General features: G+C 42.5%; 1 protein-coding gene across 1 annotated transcript in view; it reads left to right on the forward strand.

Moving 5' to 3' along the window:
- The first annotated feature begins 279 nt into the window (after positions 1-279).
- The window catches only part of Pskh1 (protein serine kinase H1), a 32,955-nt gene continuing 19,670 nt past the window's right edge, over positions 280-13,564 (forward strand). The window contains exon 1 of the mRNA XM_076838847.2: positions 280-380. The gene's annotated coding sequence lies outside the window, so the exon portion shown is untranslated. The remainder of the gene's footprint in view (positions 381-13,564) is intronic.

The following is a 13,564-nucleotide window of genomic DNA, read 5'->3' on the forward strand; positions in this document are numbered from 1 at the left end:
CTCCAATCAGAAACTTGAAACTCTGTCCCAACTTCCTGAGGTCACTCGTTTTTCTAACACGGTCTAACTTCTTAGAACAATAAACAGATGTCCGCACTGCTCCGCCACAAAAGAGTGACTGTCCCCGCCCCGCAGGCCTCGCTCGGCAGATAGGCAGAGCCCGGAGCGCAGTCAGCCGCGTAGCCGGACCTAAAGAGAGTTCGCCCGGGTCCCGCCCCGTAGGCGGCGGGGGTTTGTTTTGGCGCCGGGCGCGCGCTGTGATGACGCTACCACGCTGACGCCAGAGGATAGCGGCGGCGGCGGCGGCGGCGGCCGTGGCCGCGGCCGTGAGACGGTCCGCGGAGCCGCCGAGACACCGAAGAGCCCGCCGCCCGCGCGAGGTGAGGCGGCCTGGCTCAGGGCGAAGGCCCGACGGGCGGGAGGGGCTGACGAGCAGCAGCTGCAGTCGTTTCCTGTGAAAACAGGGCCTCTCCCTGCACAGCCCGGATTCCTCGGCCCTTGTGCTCTGGGGCCTACCGGGCCGGGAGCAGGCCGAGCGATGGCAGCTCGGGGTCCCGGGTGTCTGAATCTGGCCTGGCCTTGAAATATGCTGCAGTGCTGGGTAACCCACACTGGTGGGCCTGGTGGACGTGGTCAGCTGCCCTAACTGCGGTTCAGCCGTGTCGCTTCCAGTGTGGGTCAGATTGACCTAACCCCATGGCCCTCACTGCTTTGTAGTGTCCGGTGCCTACCCCTTACTTTGCTACTGAACACCAGGGTCCGGCGGGTCAACCGACCACTTCCTTGTACTGACGGGGGAAAAAGCAGGCCAGAGTCCAGCTATGTTCACTGCACAGCAGACTTGTCATTCCTGCAAGGGGAAAGCCAATCTTCCTCCGTGAAGCTACTGAAGTTGAAAATCTAGTCTTTAACTTCCTATAACCAGCTCCTTTGTTACTGTAGTATATAAGCCACGCTTCTTAGTTTGAAGCATTCAGGGCTCTTTATAATCTGGTAGAGGCCTAATCCTACAATCAACACCTGGGCACTTCTTCACTCCCTTTTCGTAATATATGTTGTGGAAGCATGTTACTTCTATTGTTTCATATCCTTGTGATTTAAATATGCAGATTTCTCTGTTGTAATACTCTTCCTTCCCATCCACCAATATGGGAAAAGAACATGTATTCTTTAAAGTCCATTTGAGTTGACATTTTCTTGGGAAAACTTGTTCGCATGTAATTACTGATTTCCCTTTGTCCATGCTGCTGCTGCGGAGTATATAATGTTGTGTCAAATATGATCTTACTTCTATCTGCATCTCTCTGGCTGTGTATCTGGCATAAAGTAGGAGCTCCAGCAGCAGTGGTGTCTGCTGAATCTGTTGGGATAGGTTACTGATTTATTAGTGGATTCAGGGGGCTAGGGTTGTGGCTCAGTGGTAGAGTGCTTGCCTTGCATGCATGAGGTCATGGGTTTGATCCTCAGCACCACATACAAATAAATAAATAAAATTAAAGATATTGTGTCAAAAAAAAATGGATTCAGATTCAGCTATATTATTGACCACTTGTCAGTGGCAGGGCCAGGATCTGAGATGACCACAGCAAACACCTATGTGTTGTAGGTGTGGATCTTCAACCTTGAAGATCCAAAATTTCTTTGGGTAGTTTTTTTCTCTCTCTTTCTTTTTTCTTTTCTTTTTCTTTTTCTTTTTTTTCTTTCTTTCTTTTTTTTTTTTTGGTACTAGGGATTGAACCCAGGGGCACTTTACCACTGAGCTACATCCCCAGTCCTTGTTTTTATTTTTTATTTTGAGTCAGGGTCTCACTAAGTTGCTCAGGGCCTCACTAATTTGCTGAGGCTGGCCTTGAACGGTGATCCTCCTGTCACAGCCTCTTGAATTGCTGGGATAATAGGCATGAGCCACTGAGCCTGGCCTGGTTTTCTCTTTCTTTTCTTTTCTTTTCTTTCTTTCTTTCTTTTTTTTTCCTGCAGTACTTGGAATTGAACCAGGGCAGCCCCTGGGGTAGTTTTTCAAAATACAAATTCAGGAGTTTTCTCTCTTGAGCTGGGGTTGTGGCTCAGTGGTAAAGCACTTGCCTAGCATGTGTGAGGCACAGGTTCAATCCCCAGCACCACATAAAAATAAGTAAATAAATAAAGGCATTGTGTCCATCTACAACTAAAAATATTAAGAAAAAAAAGTTTTACTCTTTTTTTCCTGCATTTTTTTCTTATTGGTGCATTATAGTTGTATGTATTGATGGGATTTGTTGTTAAACGTTCATATATACCTATAATAATTTGATCCATATCACTCCCGAGCACTTAACCCCTCCCTCCCTAAGAGTGTTATTCTTGATTTTTTTTAGGGCGGTGTATTGGGGATTGAACCTAGCTAGTACCTGTGTTCTACCACTTAACTATACTACCAGTTACCTCTCTCTCTCTCTCTTTTTTTTTTTAATATTTCAGTGTAATTTTTTTTGAGAGAGAGAGAGAGAGAGAGAGAGAGAATATCTTTTAATATTTATTTTTTAGTTATCGGCCGACACAACACCTTTGTTTGTATGTGGTGCTGAGGATCGAACCCGGGCCGCACGCATGCCAGGTGAGCACGCTACCACTTGAGCCACATCCCCAGCCCTACCAGTTACCTCTCACTCTAAAATTTTGATTAAAAAAAAAAGTGGGCTGGGGCTGTATCTCAGTGGTAGAGCGTCTGCCTTGCATTTGTGAGGTTTAGGTTTGATCCTCAGCACCACATAAAAATAAATAAATAAAAATATTGTGTCCATCTACAACTAAAAAAAATGTTTTTTAAAGTGACTTTACTGTGATTTATTTCTTCCTTTCTTCCTTCCTTCCTTCCTTCCTTCCTTCCTTCCTTTTTAAAGGAGAGAGAGAGAGAGAGAATCTTTTTTGTAGAAGAACACAACACAGTGCCTTTATTTTTATGTGGTGCTGAGAATCAAACCCGGGTCCCGCCCATGCTAAGTGAGCGATCTACCACTGAGCCACAATCCTAGCCCACTTTACTGTCATTTCTGCTTGAAGATCTGTGTCACTGCCTCAAGAAACTTGTCTCTTTTGTCCAATGGAATGGGCTAGCTATGCATTATGGACTCCTGTTGTGTCTCATTGCCCGTTCCTTAGAGAGACAGTATATTTTGGTGGTTAGAAGCAGGAACTTTAGAGTCAGAAAGACCTTGTTTCAATTTCTGGCTTTTATGAGATTTTAAGTTTCTTTGGATTGAAGTTTCCTATTTCTAGAATAGGAATAACCATTGCCTACTTCACATGGTTGCAGAGAGGATTGAGATATTGTGGATGAGATCCTTAGCAGAGTTGAAATTCTAAACTGAAGCCACTCTTATTACTAATGACCATTAATAATAAGTGTCCTTTGTCAAAAGAAAATCTCTCTAGTCCCAGCAAATCATGAGGCTGAGGCAGGAGAATCATATTTTGAGTAAATAAATAAAGGCATTGTGTCCATCTACAACTAAAAATATTAAGAAAAAAAAGTTTTACTCTTCCATTTCAGTCCAAGCAACTTAGCGAGACCTTAAGCAATTTAACCAGAACTTGTTTCACAAAAAAAGAAAGAAAAGAAAAGACCAGGCATGTGGCTCATTGGTAAAGCACTCCTGAGTTCTATCCCCAGGACCAGGGAAAAAAAAATCTCCCCCCACCCTTTTTTTTCTTTTCTTTTGCAGTGTTGGGGATCAAATACGTGTGCTACCGCTGTCCCCCCACTGCCCCCGGAAAAATCTCATCTAAATAAGGCTGTTTGCTCTTCAGACTGAGCTGCATGTAGGAAGCTGCCTTGTGTTAGGTGATTTCATTAAGGTCATTTCTCCTCATCAGAGAAAGCTGGCAACACTCATCAGGTTTCTCATCAGGATAGATATAGTTGGCTATTCCCCTAGAAGAAATGTGGAATGTTAACTCACTAGAGGGTGGGTTTGCTGAATAAACACATTGTCTAGGTGTAATTACAGTTCTGTGCTTACGTTGTATAAATGAGCTGGAGAAAGTGCAGCCTTAAGGACAACTGTTTCTGACACTGAGCTATAAATTCACATTTCCTTAGATTTGCTTGGCTCTTAGAATGGAATGCCCCTGCAGATTTTAGAATAAGAATCTGTAATAGATGCTGGTATTCTCTGTCAGTCACAAATTCATGGGTAAATGACTGGCACTTTGGTTTGGCCTTCCATTTCACTCTAAAAGTATAAGGATTTGTGTGTGTGTGTGGTACTGGGGATGAACCCAGGACTTTGCACATGCTAGGCAAGTGCTCTGCCTCTGAGGTACATCTTCAATCTCTTATTTTGAGACAGGGTCCTGCTAAATTTCCTAAACTTGCCTCAAACTTGTGATTCTCTTGCCTCAGCCTCTTAAGTAGCTGGGATTATAGACATGTTCCACTTTACCCACCTAATTGTGAGCATGTTACATGGGCAATTTTGGTCCTTTTCAGAGCTTCCCAAGTATATAATGATATTAATGTGCTATAGGTATGGGAAAGTATTGACCCTTAAGCTTCAGGACAGTTGAGAATAGCTGTCTCCATTGACCCAGGATGTTGTATAACAATATTGTTCTCTGTGTATTGTGGCCCATTGAGAAACTTTGAGATACACAGCTCTGGAAGAATGTAAGCAATTCTGTTTGTTGAAAACTGGTGAGAGTCTTATTTATTTGAACTCACTTTCTTTTCAGGAATCTCAGTGAGTATTAAGCTGGTTTGTGTTGGCTAGGTCATCACTGAGCTAATTCTTGGTACAACCCTCTGTTGCCATGGTGTCTGATATGATGCTAAGATTGAGAAACATAATGTTTTCATTTGCTGGGAGAAAATTATCTCAAAAGGTCTCCTTCCAGGCTCTCAGACTTGAAGTGGCTTCGAGGGCATCATAAGAATAAATGGGTCAAGGAACTCTTAGTGTGGAACCATCTGGGCTCTAAGTTTCTTAGAAGCAGAAACTATGGTTCCTTCTTTTTGTCTGTTACAGCCCTGAGCAGAATTCTGGGCCCATAGCAGGAGCTCAATAAATATTTGTGAGTTGATCAATGTGAGTTTGAAAGGATAACTACAAATACATTGTGAGGATCTGCATTTCTTTTTTGGTACTAGGAATTGAACCCAAGGGCACTTAACCACTTAGCCACATCCCTAGTCCTTTTTATTTTTTGAGTCAGGGTCTCACTAAGTTGCTTTGGGCCTCATTAGGTTGCTGAGGCTGGCTTCAAATTTCTTTTTTTTTTTTTTCTTCTTTTTTTAGTTATACATGGACACAATATCTTTATTTTTTATTTATTTTTAAGAGGATTGAACCCAGGGTCTCTCACGTGTGAGGGGAGTGCTCTACCACTGAGCCACAACTCCAGCCCCAAGGCTTCAAATTTTTAACCCTCTTGCCTCAGCCTCCTGAGTATCTGGGATTAAGTCATGTGCCACCACACCTAGCCAGGGTTTGTATTTCTTATAGTGAGATGTCTTAGATGGAGTTTGGGGTCATGATAACATGGGGAGAACACAGCAAACTTCAGAACATCTCTCTGAAGGTATTTGCCTACCAACTGTTATTATATAGAGCAGTGGGTTCAGCTAGAATTCTTGAAAAATGGGGTCCTAAGTTACTGTTTTCTAAAAAGGAGTCATACATGGGTGAGGTGGTATTCTCCTGGAGTCCTAGCTACTTGGAAGACTAAGGCAGAAGGATCACTTGAGCCCCATAACTTAATGCCAACCTGGCACTGACAGGTCTCAAAAAAAATTTTTTTTTCAAAAGGAGTAATGGGCTGGAGATGTAGGTCAGTGGTAGAGAACTTGCCTAATGTGCATGAGGCCCTGGATTCAATCTCCAGTACTGCAAAAAAAAAAAAAAAAAAAAAAAGAGTCATAACAATTGTTATTATAAAATAATATTATTAAAAATTGAAACAGTCACAGCCTTTGGGACCAATCTCCTGTATTTCTCCTTTGCTAGCATAGCAATAAACCTTTTTCCTTTTTCTCAAAAAAAAAAAATTGAAACATTATAGGAGTGAATAATGAACAAATATCTTTAGACACAAGTACTATAATAATTTGGTTTATTTGCCTCTTTTTTCTTATGCATATATTAGTATACACATTTCTGTAATACCTAGGAAAATAACTTTTTTTTTTCAGTACTGGGGATTGAACTCATGGGTACCCCACCACTGAGCCAAACAATTAAAAAATTAATTGTTTGAGACATGGTCTTGCTAAATTGCCCTGGCTGGCTTTGAATTTGCAGTCCTCCCAAGTTGCTGGAATTACAGGAATGTGCCACCGCACCTAGTGCAGAATACCTTTTAAAGTATAGTAAGTGAGCTGGGTGTGGTGGCACATGCCTGTAATCCCAGCAGCTCAAGAGATTGAGGAAGGAGGATCTCGAGTTCAAAGCCAGCCTCAGCCAAAGTGAGGTGCTAAGCAACTCAGACCCTGTCTCTAAATAAAATACAAAATAGAGCTGGGGATATGGTTCAGTGGTTGAGTGCCCTTGAGTTCAGTCTCTGGTACCCCCGCCTAAATAAATAAATAAAGTGTAGTATGTGGTGGTTTCAAAATATAGCAACAGCACAGATGTCTGCCAAGTGAGAAGTAAAAATTCTCATCCTTTCTTCTACTCATTCCCCCTCACAGTTTCATACCCCCAGAGGCAATCGCTGTTAACAATTTTCTTCTATTCTTTCAGGATATTTTTTTCCCCATGAATATGTCTATAACTTCTTACAATCCCTCATTGGATATATGCTTTACATACCCTGTAAAACTATTCAATCAACTATGAGGTGTGGTGATACTTATCTGTAATTTTAGATACTTGGGAGACTGAGGCAGAAGGATGGCAAGTTTGAAGTCAGCCTGGGCAATTTAGTGAGACCCTGTCTCAAAAAATAAAAAGGGGCTGGGTGAGCTGGGATTGTAGCTCAGTGGTAGCATGCCTAGCATGTATGAGGCCCTGGGTTTGAATCTTAGCATCACATTAAAATAAATAAACAAATGAAGGTGTCCATCTACAACTAAAAAAATAAAAGGGGGCTGGGGCTGTAGCTCAGTGGTACAGCACTTGCTTAGCATGGTTGAGGCACTGGATCTGACCCTAGCACCACATATAAATAAATAAACAGATAAGATAGATAATCATTTAATAAATAAATGAACAGATAAAAGGGGCTAGGAGCCTAACTCCAGGGTAAAGTGCTTGTCTAGCATATGTGAGGTCCTAGATTCTATCCCCAGCAAGAATTACACAATAAACTACTGTACAGTACACAATTCATGACAGATATGAATCCTGGCACATAGCTACTTAGCAAAATTGTACATGACTGGTGTATTTTTTCCTTGTCAATATAGATTTACCTCATTCTTTTTTTTTTTTTTTTTGTACTGGGGATTGAACTCAGGGGCACTCAACCACTGAGCCACATCCCCAGCCCTATTTTGTATTTTATTCAGAGACAGGGTCTCACTGAGTTGCTTAGCACCTTACTGTTACTAAGGCTAACTTTGAACTTGTGATCCTCCTGCCTCAGCCTCCTGAGCCACTGGGATTACAGATTTGTTGTGCCACTGTGCCTGGCTAGATTTACCTCATTCTTTTTTTCTTTCCTTTTCTTTTTGTGGAATGGTGGATCAAACCCAGGGTCTCACTTTTGCAAGGCAAGCACTCTACCATTGAGCCATACTCTGACCCCAATTTACCTCATTCATTTCAGCAGCTGAAAAACATTCCATTATATGAATATATGAATATATCTTGAGTAATTTTTTTGCATGCTATTGTGAGTAGTATAATAAAATCTCATGCTGTCCCAATCCATCCTGCAAGGAACATGAGTTATCCCCCTCCCCCGCTTTTAAAAAATCTTATTGGTGGGTATTTGGGTTATTTTCAATGAAAAATTTCTTTTTTATTTTTTGCTATCCTGGAGATTGAATCCAGAACCTTGTACATGCTAGGCAAGCACTCTATCACTGAGTGCTATCTTCCAGCCCCCAATTTTTCATTATGATAAAGAATGCTGCCGTGAACTCTCTTATATATTGTTTGCTTATGGAAGTGATTTTGTAGTATTATTTTGGAATGGAATTGCTGGGTCAGTTTTCCTGTTGTAGAAGGTAGAGTTGTATAGTTCCCCCTAAGCCCTTGTTTGGGGGTTTTTGTCTAAAGTGACAAGAGTTTGCCTGTCTCTCTGCTTACCAGGCCAAGTGTTAGATGTACTGTTTAGCAGGTACTTTTTCTGCGGTTACTGAGAGATTTCTACCTACTTCATTTTGGTAGACAGTCTTCTAAAACACAGAAGCAGAATATAGAGATCTTTGTAGGCAAAAGGTTGTAAAATTTTGCTGTGGAGAAAAATCTTGAGAGCTGCTATTGGAGAGGTCAGGTGCCTATAGTCCTTTGGTCTCTGTGGCCAGGAAATTATTTCAGAATCTGTCCTGGGCCCCCAGTCTTCTGTAAGAATGTGGACAAACTTACTTTAGTGTTCAGGTAATCTGTAAAACCCAAACAGACTTCATTTGTTGAAATTGATTATTTGGGCACCCAAATAATATGTCTCTAGTTTAACTACTAGTGAGATATCTTATTGCCCCTTGAAAATTTCTGAGGTTCTAGAATGTTTGCCCCATACCAAATAGAAACCCAAGAGCCAGACCATCTTTCACTCACTGTTGACAAAGTAGGGAATGTTTTTTCTGAGCTTAGCACTTTGCTAAGTACCAAGGGAGTTCTGGAAATCTGAATAGTGGCCCCTTCATTGAGGGACTGATAACAGTAGTGATCAAAGGCAGTCAGAAGTAGAGCCTTGAGCAGCATGGCCCAGATTGTTGTTGGAGTGGAGTTTGGAATGGTTGTTCTGAAAAAAAAAAAAAAAAAAGCTCAGTAGAGGTGTGTTGACTCACCAGCTCAAGAGGTGGGGGATGGGGGTGGGTGGTTAAGGTCTTGATCTAGTGAGACTAGGCTCTGCTGGGCCCCAGACACTTGTAAAGTCTTTTCTGTGTGGTGAAAGCAGCTGACTGGGGAACCGGGAGACTTGGGCCATGCTTGGTCCACAGTGTCTGAGTGGCTTTGGACAAGTCTCACTTCTTCTAGCTGGTCATTTCTGTACAGTGACAGTGAGGACAGTAGTGCTGAGTACTCACTGCCATTCTACACTGTCCAGTGTGCTTGTCTTCCTCAAGGAGTACTTTGCCCCTCCCTCACCCCGTGTGGTGGCATACTGTCATCCTAGCAGCTCCTGAGGCTGAGGCAGTGGGATCATGAGTTCAAATCCAGCCTAAACAACTTAGTGAAGCCCTAAGCAAGTTGGAGAGACCCTGTCTCTAAATAAAATATAAAAAAAGGTCTGGGGAGGGGCTGGAGTTGTGGCTCAGTGGTAGAGTGCTCGCCTAGCATGCATGAGGCACTGGGTTTGATCCTCAGCACCACATAAAAATAAAATAAAGATATAGTGTCCACCTAAAACTAAAACTAAAGGAAAAAAAAAAAAAAAAAAGAGCTAGGGAATGTGGCTCAGTGGTTAAATGCCCCTGGAGGGGAGGTTGGTAGTTGAAGTTATAGAGCAGACTCTAGAGAGTCAGGTACTTTCTGCAAGATGTGTTAGGGTTGGTGTTGGTGACTTGTTATAACTGGTGTAGTGTAACCCTCCTAGAAGGTTTCTTTAATAATTCTGCCCACCCCTACACTACCTTGGTCACATACACAAGACAGCTGGGAGGAGGAAAAAGGCTTTGCCTCTTTTCTAGGAGTTTTACCAGCCACCACCCTTATCCCCATGTCTGCATTTTCACTTAACCTGTATGGGAAGAGAAGTTAACAGATGTGATTGGAGCGTAGTGATTGGAGCATACAGCAGCTATGATCCCCTGGAGACTATTACATGTGTCCCTCAGTCCTCAGAGCTAGCACTTTATCCTCTATTTTTAGTCTGTAGTTTGGACAGTGGAGTGTCAGCAGCAGCCCACCTTTGAAGCATTTCTAATTGGAATGAATGTGGCTCTCTTACTGCTGATTTTAGTCCCTGTGCAGACTTCGTTTAAAGTGAAGTCAGGACTTTTATTTAATAAACCTTAGTTTTTCTTATTAGGACCATACTAAGTGTGCACATTTAAATAAAAAGAGTCAGTGTATGTCTTCAGACAGCTATTTATTTGTGAATCTAGGACTCTGCTTCCTAATGAGAAAGAAGTGACACCTGAGTGGCTGTGCTAGGTCATCCATGCAATCTGTCTTCCTTCTCCATGATGGTCGATATTGCTTAAAGAGTGGTCTTGGGGATCAGGCGCCTATGTTCTGCCTCAGGAATATTGGCCCAAGAGCTGGTCTTTGTCTGAGCTTTCAGCTTTTACTGTGTTGAGATACTGTGTTTTCCTGAAGGAAGAGATGAGTGTGCAGAATTCCAAAGTCCATAGTTCTAATCTTTGATGTCTGTGAAAAGGAATCTTTTTCTTTTTTCTCTTTTTCTTCCTTCCTTCCTTTCTTCCTCCCTCCCTCCCTTCCTTCCTTTCTTTCGTATTAACCACTGAGCCACATCCTGAGCTCTTTTTAATATTTTATTTGGAGACAGGATCTCACTGAGTTGCTTAGGGCCTTGCTAAGTTGCTGAGGCTGGCTTTGAATGCATGATCCTCCTTCCTCAGCCTCTTGAGCTGCTGGGATTACAGGCATGTGCCACCATGCCCAGCTGAAAAGGAACCTCTTTCTGAATGCCTTTGTTTAAACATTGTTTCCTAAATTGCCATGGGAATCCATGTGGGACCTACAAGGCATTAGGGTAAGAGCTGTAGCAAATCCTGAAGCACTTGTGTTGGTAGAGGACTAGTTCCCTTTTATGTGAGGAAAGATAAAACTTCATTCTGAATTGTAGTGACACAGTGATTAAAACCTGAACCCTTAGCCAGGTGCGGTGCATTATGCTTATAATCTAGCTTTTTGAGAGGTTAAGGTAGGAGGATCTCAAGTTGGATGCCAGTCAGGGCAACCTAATGGGACCCTGTCTCAAAATAAAGGGCTGAGAATGTAGTTAGTGGTAGAGTGCTTGCCTACCATGCGCAAGACCCTGGGTTCAGTCTCCAGTACTCAGGGTAGGACCCAGACCCATAATCTGTGGTCTCCAAATTTTTCTTTTTTATCTTATGGATTTGCCATCAAAGTTTTGGGTATGTTTCAGTGATGAGTTTGTTCCCTGAAAGAATTGGCCATATTGGCCAGTACAAGCCTCATCACCTGGAATTTAGGCCCTTTGATTCACTGTAATCTGATGACTATTAGGGGTTCTCTATATCTCTCAATGTGCCACGATAAAACCTGCAAGGGGCTTCCTGTGCTGCCTTGGGTGGAATCATTTGCCATTTTCACAAGCGGGTAAGGAGATATAGCTATTTCTTCTTGGCCCCAAATACTACTCTTGGGGAGTCACAGAGTCTCTGACCAGCTCTCTTTAGGCATCAGATTCTACATCCAGTAACCTATAGTGTTCATATGGACATTTCACATGCACTGCAGCACAGCCAAGACTTGAACTCTTCCCATTGCTTCCTAAACTGTGCCTTCTGCTGCACTCCTGACCCTTTGCCCAGGCACCAAGCAAAGAACTGGAGTGCTGTCCTTAATCTTTCCTCTTACCCCTTAGATCACCTCCAGCCTGTCATTGGTGCTACTGACATCTCCCAATTTTACCTCTTTCAGGCACAGGGTGTAGAAAGGGGGTAGAAACAGACAGCTCTTACCAGAATGCCTTGGAGGTCTCACATGGATTCACATGGCAACTCAGGACACACTGTCACTGACCATTTTAGTCCACTTTGACCCTCCTCTAGTTTAACTCCTTTCTAAACACAGATTAGATCACTTCTCTTTTCTGTTACCATTACTTCTTCTCCATTACTTCTCAGGAAAGCCCAGTCCTCAAGCCCAGTCTTCAATAGAACTCGTGACTTTCATAATTTGGTTCCTGCTTCCAAAATCTTCAGCCCCCAACCTTGGCTTTGTCCCACTAAACTGCCCATTACCAGGCTTATTCTGGGATTCTGGGCCTTAGATTGTGTTATTCTCTGCCTAAGTCACCATTCCCACCTGTGCTTACTTGACTCATTTTGATTCAAAATTTGGAGTGGGGGTGGGGTCATCTCCTTCTAAAGGCTTCCCTAATCCCTGTCTTGCTCTCTATGTGTCTACTGTTGTTTCTCAAGCTTAATACCATGCTTTATTGAAATTATCTGTTTTTATGTTTTTTCTTTACTTAGACTATGAGTTTGATGACCATGTCTTACTTGACTTTTTTTTTTTTGGTGAGTGTTAAAAAATATAGCCTACATTGGATTTTCGTTTATTCATTTCTGTATTCCTAACATTTTATAGATGTTCAGTAAATGTTTGATATGAATTGACCATTTCACTCCCAATTCTGTATAGCCATAATTAGGAAACTCTTAGCTCTTTTCAAACCATGGGGCCCTCAGACCTAGAGAAGGGCAGTCTAGGTAGAAAGGTGGAGACTTCTGGAAAGCAGTAACTTCATTATTTTTACAAGGTATCAAGGAAACATGGTATCCTGATCTACAGCTGAAATCACATCTGGATCAATGTGCTGATGTTCTTTCTGAGATCAAGGCCCTCCCAGTCCCTGTGTTTTTTTTGGTGGTACTGGAGACTAAACTCAGGGATGCTTTACCACTGAGCTACATCTCCAGCCCTTTTAATTAATTTATTTATTTTTAAATTTAAATTTTATTTTATTTAAAAAATATTTTATAGTTGTTGTTGTATCTTTATTTATATTTATTTATATATGGTGCTGAGGATCGAATCCAGTGCCTCACACATGCTAGGCAAGTGCTCTGCCACTGAGCCACACAACCTCAGCCCCCATTTTTATTTTTTGAGACAAGTTCCTGCTAAGTTAGCAAGACACTGGCCTCAAACTTGTGATCCTACTGCCTCAGCCTCACAAGTTGCTGGATTTGTGTGTGTGTAGCCAGACTAGTTTTGCAACTACCTGGTGGTACTGTGCTGAGGTTTGTGGTCCTAAGTTTGCTGGGATGGGTTCTAGTCAGCTTTGGGACTCATGTGGATTTCAGCCATGTAGTAAGCTGGGGAAGTGAGAGACCCTAGGACAGAGTATTCAACTGCCTGAGAGAAGTTTGTACATTAGCAAAACTGTGGAAATCATCCAGGAAAGAGTGAGGCTAGGGCAGAGGCCTAGGGAAGTGGTTTGTTGTTTGTTGTGGGGGAAAATCAACCCTTGCAGGAGGCCTTGAGGGCTGGAAACACTGTCCAGGAGGGAGGCCTTGGAGAAAGAGCTTTCTGAGCCCTGGTGGCTGAAAACCCCTGTTTCAGAAAAGATGAGTCAGAATAATAAGAGGAGTGATTTTAACATTTAAGAAATGGGACTTCAACAAGAAAGGACCCAGGCAGAATAGAGAGGAGGGTGGGGCTGTGACAGCTGATCCTATTGCATACTCCTACCCATTCTGAGGCTTAAAAGAATAGCATGAGACTGAGACCCAAGGAGACTAGGTCAAGGCTATGGAGCT

Source organism: Callospermophilus lateralis, chromosome 18 (assembly GCF_048772815.1).
Source record: "Callospermophilus lateralis isolate mCalLat2 chromosome 18, mCalLat2.hap1, whole genome shotgun sequence".
NCBI lineage: Eukaryota > Metazoa > Chordata > Mammalia > Rodentia > Sciuridae > Callospermophilus > Callospermophilus lateralis.